Raw genomic sequence first — 16,585 nt, forward strand, 5'->3', positions numbered from 1 at the left:
GCCAATGTGAAAATACTTTTGCAACTATTCCTTCATATTCTAACACTATAGTGATTATTTTATTTATTTATTTTTTAACTAAAGAAGCACTTGTGAGAAAAAACAACTTAAGAATGAAACAGAAACCTTCCCAGCATTAGCTGGACAGGATTATCCCTCATATAGTAAAAGAACAGGAAGATTGGGCCCATATCTTGTGTGTCATTTTTTGGAACATTATCAGCTCATAGCACAGCATGGGGGATTTAAGAAATGATTCTTGAGTTTGCCAAAGCTACATTAATTATTATTTTTAAAAATATTTTTTAGTTGTAAATGAACACAGTACATTTTTTAAAATTTATTTTTATGTGGTGCTGGGAAGCGAACCCAGTACCTCACACATGATAGGAGAGTGCTCTACCACTGAGCTACAACCCCAGCCTCGCCATTAATTATTTTTGCGCTGTCTTCAACTCAAGAATTGTCTTGTGAAGCCAGAAAGCAGGGAAGGGGCAAACAGATTTAAGAGGTTCCTCTGAGTTAGACTGGGAGGACACTGTGGCAGGGCATCTCAGAACTCCTGTGTGCACAGAGAAAGCCTTCAATGGGCCCCACCTTCCTGTTCTCTTACCACATGAGGGACAGACCTATCCAGCTAATTCTGGGAAGCTTTCGGTTTCATACATGGCAGACAGCTATGTGCCTGGTTTCTGCCCTTTTGGGGGGTATCATTTCTACGCATTCTTGTTATTACAATTTAATAATAGTAATAATTTCTGTTAATAATTTTCTCTCCACTGGTTTGGGTTTCTGAGATTTGGGGGTCTGAGGTCTCTCCCTGCCTGTCTATGTCTTAGGAGCAACTTAAATTGCTTTTGCTTAAATTGTATTTTAGAGTGCAGTTCACAATTATCTGTATCAGGATCACTTGTGGTGTTTATTAGAATAATGATTCCATATTGGATCAAAACCAGAGACAACAGACTGGTGGGGGAGAAATGAAATTCTTCACTTTTTAATATTTTCTAGATCATATTTGCACACTCTGAAGCATGAATACCATTGATAGGGATTTAGTCCATTGGTTTATGTGGTTATTTGAGGGTTTATGAAGAAAGTGTTTTAAGTTTGCTGTTAGAAGCTTCTTCATATATAAGATACGTTAAGCATAACGTTAGAAATGTAAGAGTTTAAACACACTTATTAATAAAATCCCACAACCTCAATAAATTAAGTATTTCAGAAAGTATATTTTCCCTCATGGCTTCTATTTACCATATGGGAGAGAACTGGAGGCATAATCTTGGAACATAACCAGGCTACATAATAAGCATAATAAAAGGAACTAACTTTACCACATTGCAGCTCTTAGTCAATAAGATGCATGCACACTGTGTTGCATATATTCCAAAGTCCAAGTGGGAATATCAAATCTTCGGAGACAATAGGACTAGAAAGGTCAACTCCAGATGAAATTGGTGACTGGCCAGGAGGTGACAGCTGTTCAGTTGTGCTATGCCGTCCTGTGGAGGCCATGTAGGATAAGGTGACAAATGATCTCCATTGAATGATTTCTGTATGGTCAGGACTCAGAGAGGGGCCTATGAACAGGGAGGTGGATAGGGGCAGAATCAAGTCTTTTCTGCTTAAAATATATTTCCATGGGAAAGAGGTCAACTGGAAAATTTCTAGGAATCAAGAACCTGAGGAAATTAGAGGCTAGGAAAGTCAGAGCTGAAAGTGTCTGAGGGTCTTGATATACAGAACTCTGATGCAAAATTACCATTCAAACAAGGGAAAAGATTGATCTCAAGAAGTAAGAGAAGAATGAACGATTCTACTCACCTGCAAGGATGTTTGTCTCAGGGGCATTCAATATGTGAAGAATTGAACTAAATGTCCCATGGCAGAGAAATAATTAAATGATTTATAATATGTTATTGTGAGACAATGACCACAATTGAGGACAATGGATATAATTATCACGGCCACTGACTTTGTTGTCAGATACAGATCAGTGTCACAGCTTGTTCTCACTGAATAAACTTTTGAAGCAAATGCACAATAAAAAACCCTGGCTTAGTGTTTGATTTATCAAAAGATGAATAAATCACAGTTATTAGTTTTGGTACAAGGATGATGATGATTGAATATCATGCAGTTATTTTATTTTGAATAGAATGGAAAAGTCAAATCATAGTATTAATAAAAAGAGAATAAATTTTGGGGTCAGTGCAATCCCAAACTTAAATAAACATGAGGCCATGTGTAATATAATAAAATATTGAGTGATTATCTCAAGGTCATGGAAATATATCTTTTATGTGTTTCTGTGTTTTTATTTTATAATGAATATATATTATTTATAAAGTTGAGGAAGAGGTTAATATAAATGAAATATGGAACAAGAAAAAGTTTGGGATTTAAGGTTTTTCAAGTCTTACAGATTTGTAAAGAAAAACCTTCCATATTAGTATATGAAGCTTACACTAAACACATTCACAGGGAATGATTGAACTGAAGCAAGAAAAAAAAAGAAAATATTGCATTTTCTCACATTATATTCAAGTGCACTCATTTTTTTTTGATCTTAAAATTTTACTTTAACACATTTGGGGTTTGGCATCTTTAACTTTTCACCAACAGCTTAGACTCAGCAATAATTTATTAGAAATGTCAAAAGAAATACTTCAAAGAGTATCTGCATAATAAATGTAACCTTAAACCAATTACATTGTTCATTTTGTTGCAAGCTAAGCTACTCATTATTTCTTTAAATCTTTGTCCAATGAATAATACGCCGGTCTCCATTAGTACTTAAACAATATAACAAGGTGATCTGGGCCAGAGCCTGAACTCTGGAGTACCCGGAGTCAGATCCTTAAGGTCCAACCTGGGCTCTATTGCCAACTACCTGGGAGAACTCAAGCTCCTTGGCCTTTGGCCTCATCATCTGCAAACAGAATAACTCCTATCTCAAAGAAAACTGAGGATTAAGGAAGTTCATACACATAAAACAGCAGCAGAAACATAATTCTATGTAAATGCTGGGCATTAAAATTTATTCAGTATCTACTATATACAAGATAATTAAGATAAGGCTTCTGCTCTAAAGAAATATGTAGTCTTAAGAACTAGATAAAACATTCACAGAGTTGTGCTATTAATAAATGCCATAGAAGTTTTTTTTTTTTTTTTAAACCAGAGAATGAACCCAGGGGCACTTAACCACCACTGAGGCACATCCCAAATCTTTTTATTTTTTATTTTGAGACTGGGTATTGCTAAGTTGCTCTCTCTAAATTGCTGAGGCTGGCTTTGAACTTGCAATCCTCCTGAGCTGCTAGGATTATAGGCATGCACCACAATGCCAGGCTCCACAGAAGGCTTTTTTTTTTTTAATTTTTTTTTTTTAAATTTGTAGATGGACAGTATGCCTTTATTTTATTTGTTTATTTTTATGTGGTGCTGAGGTTCAAACCCATTGCCTCACGCATGTTGGGCAAGTGCTCTGCCACTGAGCTACAGTCCCAGCCCCAGAAGTCTTCTTAATGGAATGTTCTTACAAATGCTAAGTGTGTGCATACACAATTGTGCCCCCCCCCACCCCCCCACCCCCCCACCCCGTACCCCTCCAAGGGAAATGGGAATCCCTTCACAGCTTAAACCAGTAAGAAATTCCTTAGGAATTAACTGAGAGTTTCCCTCAGTTGGGAGATAGGTATATTGTAGGCTTCTCCATCATTAAGGAAAGAGAGTTATGGAAATAGTTTCTAGGTTTAAGATTTTTAAAAAGATTTTAAACAGAATTATGCCTGACATTAGGACTTTCACATTTGTAGGAAAGTTTTAAATTTACCTTTTTTTTTCTTTGAAGTTCTGCTAATTTTAGTCTGTTAAATAAACTGACAGGTATCTCACAAAAACAAAAGAGAGAACAATAGAGTAGAGGAAGGGGATCAAGAAGGACAGAAGAGGGGAGGGCATGCAGAAGTACCAGAGAATGAAATCTACCAAATTGTGTGCATGTGAGGTAGCATAAAGAAAATAAGAAATAGGTAGAAAGGAGACATGAAGGAAGGACAAGTAAACAATATTTTAATTCCGAAGTTTCCTATAATTTTTCAGGGCAGTCACTCTTTAAGTCAGTCTTTCTTATAGACCTGATACTCCCAAAATTCTTGGAAAAACTGCAAATCTACTTGTTCACTGTTAATTAATGACCCTAATGAATAGATTGAGCAAATAGAGATATGATGCTTTGAGGAATCTCTAATTTAAGGAATTTTTCCAATGCTATTGATCAGATAATGAAGACCATATCACCCTGAGGGGCCAGAGACTCACCAGACCACCAGAACCGGTCTTGATATCACCAAACTGATCCCATTTCTACATACTTCCCATACCACCTCTAAAGAAATTTTCTTTACAAGAAGACCTGATAACCCCCAAACCACATATTTTACTCTTGAGATGGCCTACATTCTCCCTTGAACATGTACCTACTTTTCTAAATAAATCTCTGTGTATGCCTCTGACTGTCATGTGTGGAAATTCTTTTCTATCAAGTATGACAAGAACCCTGCTGGTCCTGGATTAAGTTCCCCTTCTCAGAGAACTCCTCCTTGAATGCTCCTTCTGAGACACTTCTTCTCCTGTGACACATTTACAAATATATCACAGTAGTGAATCTGGTATGTATTTATGTGCCTGCACAAACATGGCGTATTGAAGCCCACTATTGAGACAGTAGTTTAGGGATGTCAAGATGGTGGCGGCAGGGTACAAAATACATGCCTGAGTACAATGGAGAGAGGAGTCTTCATGTCCCTGTTTATGGTAAGTCCCATTACAATAGCAATATCTGCCACAAATTCTACATTTTAATTTTGCAAAAATAAAGTAACTGATGGAAAAAAATCAGCAAGGTCTTCAATCAGGTCCATAGGAAGGGGAATGAGGCACAGCTCAGCATATAAGCCACCCTTTTTAGCTCTGTACCACGCTACCTTAGAGAGTGTACCTTCACTTTCAGTAAATCTATCCTCTGGCTGCTCCTTTGTGTGTCTTACTCAATTCTTTGTTCAGGCTGCCAAGAACCTGGACCCCCAACTAGACCTTCCACGGGTACCACTATTATGTATAATCAAAAAGCACCAATAAAAATCATTTTTAAGAAAGAAATGAATAATAGATAACAAGTAAAAGAGTATATGGATTTTATTAAACACAGGAGGATGAGATTCAAAGAGGGTTAAAATGATGGAACAATATGTAAAGTTTAAAAAAGGGATAGGGGCTTGGATACTTTGGGGAGAGGAAAGGTGGCACAGGCTACTGATCCAAGGTTGGGGGAAGGATGTGCACAGTGGGCAAGGGTTGTGTTGTTATGTAGATGAATCTCTCAAGTAAGACCCACCTGTGATAATCTCTGTCAGGACCAGAAGTCAGATTCCCACCTCTTTTTCCTATGGAAAATTCTTTCCCAGGTATAAAAGGGTGGAGGTAGATATCAGATAGAAAAACCACTTCTAGTGTAGATATATGCAGATTTCTTTCACAAAAGGACAGCTTTTCAGGCGATTCCTCTGCCTAAAGAGGTCTACAGACCCTCTGAATAAACCACCTCTTAATATGCCAAAAAAATGTATTTGGGATGGGATCTTTTACTCTCTCAAACATTATTATTAATGCTGAATGTTGTTCTGGAGGCAGATTGTTTTTTTATGGAATCAACTGTTTCCCTTTGAAGCTTGTTCTTAGGGAAGGTTTAGGGTAGATTTTTCCTTTGGATAATTTACTGTCCTTTACTATAGTGTAACTCTGCAGCCAATACCAGAGTGTCCAGTGTGGGCAATATTTCCTTTTCATCTTCCCAAACTTTAATAAGTATGCAACTCACTAGATGCCTCATGCACTTAGGATTTTATGTGGAAATTAGGAAACAGAGGTTATGTTTCACATCTGGGGTGATGCAACATAGAGAACAGTACATAGAGAAAATGTACTGTCCACTAAACTGAGCTAATGAAGGAAGATGAAGAGCTCAGAACTGGGGCTTAAAAAGAAAATGTCAAATGACTTTCTGGAATATGTAGGGAATTTGGGAGTCACTGCAGAGAATGAGACTTAGCTTACTTCATTTAAATTAGAGTTCAGTAGAATTAAGTGGAAACCAGGAAGAGGAACCTCTGGGTATTCATCTCTGGTCATTATCTTTACCACCTTAGTAATACTATAGCATATGAAGTTAGCTGGCAACTTTTCTTGTTATAACTCCTTTTCTATCCAAAGGTCTTCTCCATGGTATAGAACTGGGGTAAAAGAATTGTCAATTGAACTTCAGTGGAATTCAAAAGCCTACTTACTCCAGTTTTTTAAAATATTTATTTATTTGTTTATTTTTAATTTATTTATTTAATTAGGTATATATGACAGCAAAATGCATTTTGATTCATTGTACACAATTGCAGCTCTACTTTTCATTTCTCTGATTATACACGATGTAGCATCACACCATATGTGCAGTCATACATGTACTTAGGATAATGATGTCCATCTCATTCCACCATCTTTCCTGCTCCCATATCCCCTTCCCTCTCCTCCCTCTCTTTTGCCAATCAAAGTTTCTGCATTTTTTCCATGGCCTCCATACCCCCCTTAGAGATCAGCATCAACCTAACAAAGAATATCTGGCTTTTGGTATTTGGAGTTGGCTTACTTTGCTTAGCATGATATTCTCCAACCCCATTCATTTACCTGCAAATGCCATAATTTTGTTCTATTTTAATGCTGAGTAATATTCCATTATGTACATAAATCGCAGTTTCTTTATCTACTCATCTATTGAAGGGCATCTAGGTTGCTTCCACAGTTTAGCTATTGTGAACTGAGCTGCTATACACATTGATGTGGCTGTGTAACTATAGTGCGCTGATTTTAAGTCCTTTGGGTATAGAACGAGGAGTGGGATAGCTGAGTCAAAATGGTGTTTTGACCAAGTTTTCTAAGGAATCTCCATACTGCTTTCCAGATTGGTTGCACCGATTTGCAGTCCCATCAGCAACGTATAAGCGTACCTTTTCCCCCACATCCTGGCTAACACTTATTGTTGTTTGTATTCTTAATAACTGCTATCCTGACTGCTGTGAGATGAAATCTTAGAGAAGTTTTGATTTGATTTCCCTAATTATTAGAGTTGTTGAACATTTTTTTTAATATATTTGTTGATCAATTGTATATCTGAGAAGGGTCCATCCATTCAGCTCCTTAGCCCATTGGGTTGTTTGATTTTTTGGTGTTCAGTTTTTCAGTTCTTTATATATCCTGGAGATTAGTGCTCTATCTGACGTGGGTGTGGCAAAAATTTGCTGCCAAAATGTAGGCTCTCTCATCACCTCATTGATTGTTTCTCTTGTGAGAAGAAGCTTTCTAGTTTGAATCCATCCCATTTATTGATTCTTGATTCTATTTCTTGTGCTTTAGAAATCTTGTTAAGGAAGTTGGGGCATAATTCAATGTGATGAAGATTTGAGCCTACTTTTTCCTCTATTAGGTGCAGGGTCTCTGGTCTAATTCCTACTTCCTTGATCCACTTTGAGTTGAGTTTTTTTGTATGGTGAGAGAGAGGGGTTTAGTTCCATTTTGCTGCATATGGACTTCCAGTTCTCGCAACACCATTTGTTTAAGAGACTGTCTTTTCTCCAATGTATGTTTTTGGCTTCTTTGTCTAGTATGAGATAACTGTATTTATGTGGGTTTGTTTTGTGTCTTCTATTCAGTACCATTAGTCTGTGATCCAGCAACAGAAAGAAAATTGAGATATTTTAGGGAAAAATTATTCGAAGGGTATCATTATCATACATTCACAGGTTTGATGGGTGTGGAATGAAAACAGGGAGCAAAAGCAATAGGTACTGCCTCTTAGTGAGGAAGTGGGGTCATCTTGTACTTTCTCACTTTGCTGGTTGAAAATTTTCTTTTCCAAAAAACCAGAGAAAAAGAACAGAAAAGAGGGAGGTAAGAATAAAAAATGAAAAATAAGGATCATTTTAAATTATCTTAGTGGATCTCTTATCTCACACAGTTTCCATAATCATCAGTTGATTTGAATTCTTCTTCATTACATAACATATATAAAAGTCTTATGAGAATCAATGTAGAAAAATAGTTCTCTGTAGGAAAAATACCCCTAAAACTCTTTATATGGCTCATTGATTCCCTACAAGGCTCCAAACAATAAATTCTAGAATGATGAAATAATTTGGATAGTTTCCTAGAAAACAGGATTTAACCTGCAGATACAGCTTCATTTTCTACAACTATAATTAGGTACTGTTTCTTCCAAGAAAAACAGTAATAATTTAAACCCTGCCAAAACCTTTCAGACTTAAATAGAAAAAAAAAAGAAGAAGAAGAAGAAGAAAGGCCACACCCTACCTGCCTGCAATTACCACACATTAATCCATTCAAATTTTTAATTTATCAAAAGAATTAATCCACAGATTAGGTTAAAGCTCTCATGATCTAATTATTTTACCTTTGAACATCCCCTCCGTTTTCTCAATATAAGCTGTTGGGCAACTATGTAGATAGACAGGAATCAGTGAGCTGGAAAAAGATAATGAAGGGTGACTTAAAACCACAGGTACATTATCTGACAGATAACCATACAGAAGAGGGGGCTTGGCAGATCAATTCACAATAGCCACACTATGGAACCAGCCTAGGTGACTGTCAACACATGAATGGATATAGAAAATTGTGTCTATATACATAATGGAGTTTTATTCACCCATAAAGAAAAAATAAAGTTATGTCCTTTGCAGGAAAATGGATGGAACTTGAGACAAAGGATCTCACCCAGGAGCTTTAGGGGGACACCTAATATCTAAACCATAACAGGGGGAAGTGATATTGTCCAAATTATGGTTTTTTATTGTATGCATTTATGAATATGTAACATCAAATACCATGATTATGTGCAACTATAATAAAAAGATGTGGAAAGAAAAAAACAGAAAAGATGGGGCCTTGGTATGTTATAATCTCCCTACCCTTAATTAAAAAAAAACAACTACCATTTACAGACCATGTCTTGTACCCAAGTCTTCAGGACCCTCCTTTGTCACAACCCCAAATCACCTTGAAAGCAAAAACATCAAGACCTTCACAAGGAAAAGTTGATGGGTGCTTTAAGGAGGCAGGAAATTAAGGAAAAAATCACATAACAAACCTGTTTTAGTCAGCTTTTCTATAACTGAGACTAAAAGAACTGAGAAGAATAATTTTAGGGGAGAAAAAGCTTATTTAGGGGCTCATGGTTTTGGAGGTCTCAGTCCATAGAAGGCTGGCTCCATTTCTTAGGGTCAAGATGAGGCAGAACATCATGATGGAAGAATGTAGCAGAGGGAAGTGGCTAACATAATGATCAGAAAGCAGAAAGAGAGACTCCAAGTGCCAGATACAAAATATGTACCTCAAAGGCATGTCCAGAATGGCCCACATCCTCCAGCCATACCCTACCTGCCCTTAGTTTCCACTCAGTTAATTCTATCAGGGGATTAACTCACCGTTTGTGTTAAGGCTCACATAATCCAATCATTTCTCCTCTAAACCTTCTTGCACTGTCTCACATATAAGCTTTTGGGGAACATCTAGTATCTGAACCATAATAAAACCTATTGGGGGACAATAGAAAATTGAGAAAAAAAAACCCAAGTTGACTCAATTTCCTTAAAAACATCAATTTTGAACACCACACCATCCTCTCTTGGAAGTGGTCTAGGATGTTCCAGTCAAAAGTCAAAAGGTGGTCTTGAGCAGGATTCAGGAAACTTTCTGGAATCCCCAATAAAACTGTAAGGCAGGAAGGATGATCCCTTTCTGCCTTTCCCTTCTAATAATCTCATGCCAGTTACTCAGCCAATATGTCTGAAATCTTTCTGGCATCATTTCATACATAGGGTGAAGTGGGGGCCTTCATGCTGTCTCAGTTTCCCAGAAGGTCTCAACCCTATACCAGGAGGACACTTCATATACATTACAGATTGATTTGGGGTTAATTCTGTACCCACGTGAAGATGGTAAGTGGACCTTGATAACAGGCCTGTAAGGGACAAATTCAAATTGGCTTCTGTCTTGAATGGAGAACTTTTCTGATGCTTCTACTGTATTTTTATATGGATAGTCACCTGCACTCAATTGCTTAAGAAGTTTCCTTTGTTTTTGTAGCCTGAGCCCCTTTAGAAACTGCCAATGATATTTTTAGCATTTTGAAAGTCTCTTAAAGTTTGGACAAAATTTCTTGCTCAACTCTTAGCATTTTGATGGGAACTTGAAAATTGCTATATTTTACCATGGGATTTAGTCAACTTACCTTTTTTCCTTTAAAGAGAATAAGAAGAATCAAACCTTTAAAAAGTTGGCCCTACCCAGAAATGAGGGACTAAGTGGCTCCCAGGCAGGTCCTTCCTACGGAGGTAATCCAGGGGATCTCTGTGCTAAGGGATACTGTAGGAGGGAAGAACAGCCCACACTAAGAAGCTATATTGCTTGACACAGAACAGAGATTAGATGCTTAGCCCTCTGTATTTAAAATGTTCAGTACTGGAACATCACACAACACCACTGTTCCAAAGCTTCTGAAATATCCTATTGAAAACTAGATTCATTGTGTTATTGTGTTTCGCTAGTCCTCTTAGCATGCTAATACAAGGCTAAGACAAATCTTAACACTAGAGATAAACTTCCATATTCCCTTGTATCAAACTATGAGAGCGATGTAACTCTAAAACTCAATCAGTTTCTTTGTCTAAATATCCAGGAGTAAAAAGTAAAATTCAGAACTTAGTGGTAACAATTAATTCACATCAGATGCTCTACTGAAGCCTAAAATTTTAATCTGTTTTAGATTATTGATTTGATAAGCCTTTTTCAAAAGTAGTTGGAACAACAACAACAACAACAAATGGAAGCTTGGTAGGTTAAACCTTCCCACACTTAAGAAAAACTACCATTTCTGGACCATGTCATCATGATCTCTTGTATGGGCAAACTGTAGGCAACTCTTAGCTGGAACAAAACATGAATAGCCTCTAGTCCAAATTCCAGGAGAGTCCTCCTTCTCCTCTGAAACCTCAAGAGTTCAGACTTTACTGTCCACAGTCCTATCAACATCCTGATCTTCTGAGCTCCCACCAGCACAAAAAAACTTCTGAGCTTGATGTTAACTGTAACATCAACAAGCAAATATGAAAGAAGCAACTAAAATTTGACAATACTGGGATACAACATTAGTTTGAGAGCTGTCAACCTATATTATCACTGAATTGGAAGATAATGAATAGAAATAAAATATATTAAATAGGAATAGTAACTATGAAACTATTGTTCAAGGATATATATATATATATATATATATATATATATATATATATATATATATATTGATTTCCAATGCATGAAATTGGACATTTTTATTTATTTGTCTTTTGTTTGTGGTGCTGGGGATTGAACCCAGGGCCTTTTACCTACTATACAAGCTCACAGCCCCAGAAATATTTCTTATAGTGGATTGCAGTTAACAATTCCAAACACTGACCTAGTAAATTTTCTATTTTATACTTTGTCTTTAAATCTCTAATCCACCTTCCTCCTTTTGTGTCGGATTTCAATTTCAATTACAAATCAGAAGCAGAAGAAAACTCCTTCATCTTCCCACCACCAACTGTACCTGAATGCAATTATCTAAAGTGGATCCCTTCCAGTTGAGACTTTAGATGACTCTGATGGGCAGCCTGATGAGCCTTGAGCTCAGAGGACACAGCCAGGCCAGGCCTGACCCAGACTTCTGACATGAGGGTATTAATGTGTGTTATTTTAAGCCTATATTATTATGATAGCTTGGAGTTACTTAGTAATACTTCTTCTCTTCTAAATACAACTCCAAGGTGCATTCTACATTGTTTCTTAGAAGGTGATCAACTGGATTAAGTCCATTGTATTCATGAGTTCCATAACACACCTTTTATTGACCTTTTAATTTTCCCATTCACTGCCTTTGCCTCTGGGTTTAATCTCTCAGTAGACTAGTTTCTCTGACATTTGTTTCAAGTTCTACTTTAGAAGAATCAGTGTGACAGATACAGGGAGCGATGACCTGAGGAACAGTTGCCTGTCTCATTCCTCATCACCTCACTTGGTTGTCTTTGGCTCTCTGAAACCCTCTTTCCATCCCCGCCACTTCAATCCATCTTACTTTTCTTTTGTCACCATTGACTTTTTCATGTCAAATCAATAATCAGTTCTTAGTTATAATCTTTCTTGACTTCTCAAAATCCTGTGCCACTGTTAAGTATGTTCTTCTGGTTGGGAATAAGTCTCCCTGGTTTATGGGATACCATGCTCAATTGCTGGCCACCTTATCTTAGTCTAGAGGAAGCCCGTTCCTCTTTTTCTCATGATTTCTGGACTTGAAGTACCCGAAGACTCTGTCTTCACTCACTCTTTCATCACTCATTTCCTAGATCTTTTCTTCCAGTTCATAAATTTTAAATCATAATCTCAACTTGGATGTATAACAGGCATCTCAAACTTCACAGGTCCAATAAAATCCTTTTAAGTCTTAACCCAAACTACTTCCTCCCCCTCTGTTCCCCCATTTATTCATTCCACTCACTCTGTTGTTAGTGCAAAGCCCTTGTTTAGTATCCATGAGTTTTCCCTTTCTCTAATATTCTATCACTAATCTATGATCAAGTCATATGAGGTCTAATATCAAGTTATATCACAGATCTAATAAATGTGCCATTTATTGTCCTCTACAATCTGTTTTCTTGCATTAATTATAAATGATTTTTTTAAAATGTATACAAATGATCATGCCACCTCATACTCAAAACCCTTCAATAGATTCTTATGAATAGATGAGGTTAAAATAAAGCCTAACCCTTTTAATAAATTCTTTCTTTTCTTTTTAATTCTTTTTCTTTCTTTCTTTCTTTTTCTTTTCTTTCTTCCTTTTTTTTTTTTTTTTTTTTTTTTTTGGTACCAGGGATTGAACCCAAGGGTGTTTAACCACTGAGAAATACTCCTTAATACAGATTGTTATTTAAATTAACTGAAGTCAAGGGAAAATGATGGCGTACAGAAAACAACAAAAATGCAGGCAGGCAAAAGGACATAAATTACAGTGTATTTTGTCGTGCACACCATGAAAGGATCAGATGAAATACACAAAGGTTGACCTAAGCCTTTCTTTTAAAACACAGACTAGACAGATTCTACAAATGCTGCAGAGAGCTAAAGCATACGGAATGAAGATGTTGCTTTTAAATCAAAATAAATTAGTTTTTCAAAAGGATTATTTAAGAACCTGCATTTTATAAAACTCCAGAGGTCTCAATTCTTCCAAAATGGGTCCAATTATTTCAAAAGCTTTCTATCCTTCATTATACTTCCAAATGTGCAAAAAACAATCAAGATCCTAGTGGTACTTATACCACTCACCAAGGAACCACTTACCTAGAACAAGAATCTTAGCCTTGATCTGCATATTAGAGTATCCTAATATGAAAGTAGATCCCTTAAACCAGAGAGTCTGATGTATTTGGTCTGAAGTTGCACTTGGTGTTGGTGTTTATTAAACTCTCTCCAGGAGACACCCACATGCCACCAGAGTTAAGAACTACTTTTCGTGGTGAAAATGCTCCTAAATGCGTTTCTTCACTTCTGAGTTTTTCTTTTCTTTTTCAAAATTTTTTTGTTTTAATTAATTATACATGACAATAGAATGCATTTTGATACATCATATATAACGGAGTATAATTTCTTAATTCTTCGTGTTGTACATGATGTAGAATCACACCAGTCATATATTTATATATTTACATAGGGTAATAATGTCTGATTCATTCTATTACCTTTCCTACCCTCATACCCATTTCCCTCCTTTCATTCCCCTCTACCTAATCTAAAGTAACTCTATTCTTCCCTAGGATCCCACCCTTGCATTATTAATTAGCTTTCACATATCAGAAAAAGCATTCGACTTTTGGTTTTTTAGGATTGGTTTATTTCACTTGATGCAGCCACGACAATGCTTACAGCAGCTCAATTCACAATAGCTAAACTTGTTTGCTTGTTTTTGAGATGATCTCACTAGGCTGCCCAGCCTGGCCTGGAGCTCATAGATTCATTGATCCTTCCTCTCAATGCCCTGAGACTCCCAGCTGGAGCTTCACTTGTGGGAGTTACAGATCCTGGTCAATTCTGGCTCATTTGCAGCTGAAACTTCCAGCATCATCCAGTCATTTGCAGAGCTTGGTCTCTTTTCTTTATGACTATAAACTTTGTCTTGGCAGGTAAAAGAAAATATTTTAAAAAATATTTATTTGTATTTATTGCATGCTGAATTTACTCCCTTGCCATAAACTTTTGTTTACTGAATTTTTTCACAATTTTTGTTTTCTTTTATTTTCCTATGCAACCTGTTCTTCTGGCCTAAGAGGTATTCTCAGGGAGGATCACCTCATTGTGGAAGGGGGAGCTCATGCACAGGTTAATCTGTCCATGAGTTCTATAAGTAAAAAGGCACATTTTGAGTGTTTTGTTCACTTGAATATTGAATATATTCAATGACCAGAGAACTTATATCTAAACTCTTGAGTTCATAATTGTTCTGCATGCTTAAGCAGGTAAACAAAAATTCAGTACTCTTTTTGGGCCATTGACCCTGTGTCCAGCCCCATTGGAATGACATACATTTCTTCTTTACAATGACATTTCTCAGGTACTTGGTGGTTTTTGGGACAGGCATACTCTTGATAGCCTGTGTAGTCTTGATAGTCTTAAAGCATATGTGCAGATTTGAACCTCCTGATTTGTGTGATTCTTCGAGGTTTTCTGGGTCAAGAGATTAGGGAACGATTTTCATGGATCACCTCAGGCTACTTACAGGAAAAGGAAGAAAGCCAGAAAGAAACATTAAAAGCGTCCTTTGTTCCATAAATTTAGACAAAAATGCACTAGAGAAGATAACTTTGCCATCATATTCCCAGGTATAAATCCAACCTATGTAAGAAAAACTTAAATTTCTATGAAAAGGAGGAGGTGAAGGAAGGAATTGAATTAGGTTTTCAATAAATAAAAGATAATTCTATTCAAAGTGTACAAAGTTTAAATTTACTTCAATAAGCATTTGAATAAAATATATTTTTATAATATATTATATATAAATATTTGTTAATAATCAGTAAACATTGCTATCATAAAACATTAATTAAAAGATAAACAACCCAATTGTACTTATAATGCCAAATAAGTACATTAAAAAATTGCTCAAAAATCATTAGTCATCAGGCAAAAACAAATGTAAAATAAAATGAGCTATAACTTCTTCAGGGAAATGCAAATTTCAGTCACAATGAGATACTTATAATGGTTACAACTATAATATTTGCTAAAATGTGTTTGTAAAGTTGTAGATCAACTGAAACATTCAACTACTGCTGATGAAGACTTGATCTGGTAGTAGTAATGAAGCTAAACAGTGACCTATGCTGTAGAAATATACCTATTAGGAGAAATTTACACAAAAGAAAGGAAAGCTTACTCCCACAAAGAGACTCTACATGAAGGTTCACGGCAGCTTTATAACTGCTAAAATCTGAAAACACAATACAAAAGAGAAGAATTAAATATCTTTTAGTAAAATCATAAGCTGTAATGTTATTTGATATTAAGAGAGGCAAGCTACTGATACACTCAACTATATTAGATGAACATAAAACATGTTAAATGAAAGAAACCAGACACTAAGGCATCCCATAATATGTTTCACTCAGCTTCTAAGATGGGATCAAATGGTTTCTGCCTCCTGGCATTGGCATCATTTCCTAGGCCGCATATTGTTCCTAGTGGCTTGCTTTGAGCCACTAGAATTCAAGCAGAGGCGCTAGGGAGTCACTTCTGATATTGGGATACAAATGAACTATAGTTTCCATTTTGAGGATCAAATTGTTTTTGGCTTATTCTAAGGGAACCTAGGTATCCATGTTGTTCCCTGCCCTAGAAAGACCCTTGATGTCTCTGTCTGATAATCATCAAGGACCTGAGGCTTGCCATATGAGTGGGCTTAAAACAGCATTTATATATTCCAGTTGAGCCTTGAGAAGAGGGAAATTCCTGCTAAACACTTCAATAGCATCTTTTATGATTGCCCCCAAGCCTGAGACAGGTAGTTCAGTCATGAATGGATTGCAAAGAAACCGTGAGATAGAAAGTCTTTGTTTTAAGTTATTATATTGTTTACTAATTACTTTTATAAGTCATGTCCATCAGATAAGAATCGACACAGCAATAGTTAACGAATAGTGTGTGATTTCATTTATGTGAAATTCTAGAAAAGTCAAAACTACTCGTGAGTGACAGGAAGCATAAAAATGGTTGCCTAAAGGAAATAATTGGAATAGACTCGGATGAAGGAAATGTCTTGATTTGAATGATGGTGACACAGGTGTATGTATTTGTCAAAACTCATTGAACTATACATTTGTGGTATATGAATTTTACTGCATATAATTATAATGAATGTTTTAAA

Source organism: Callospermophilus lateralis, chromosome 17, assembly GCF_048772815.1.
Source record: "Callospermophilus lateralis isolate mCalLat2 chromosome 17, mCalLat2.hap1, whole genome shotgun sequence".
Classification (NCBI taxonomy): domain Eukaryota; kingdom Metazoa; phylum Chordata; class Mammalia; order Rodentia; family Sciuridae; genus Callospermophilus; species Callospermophilus lateralis.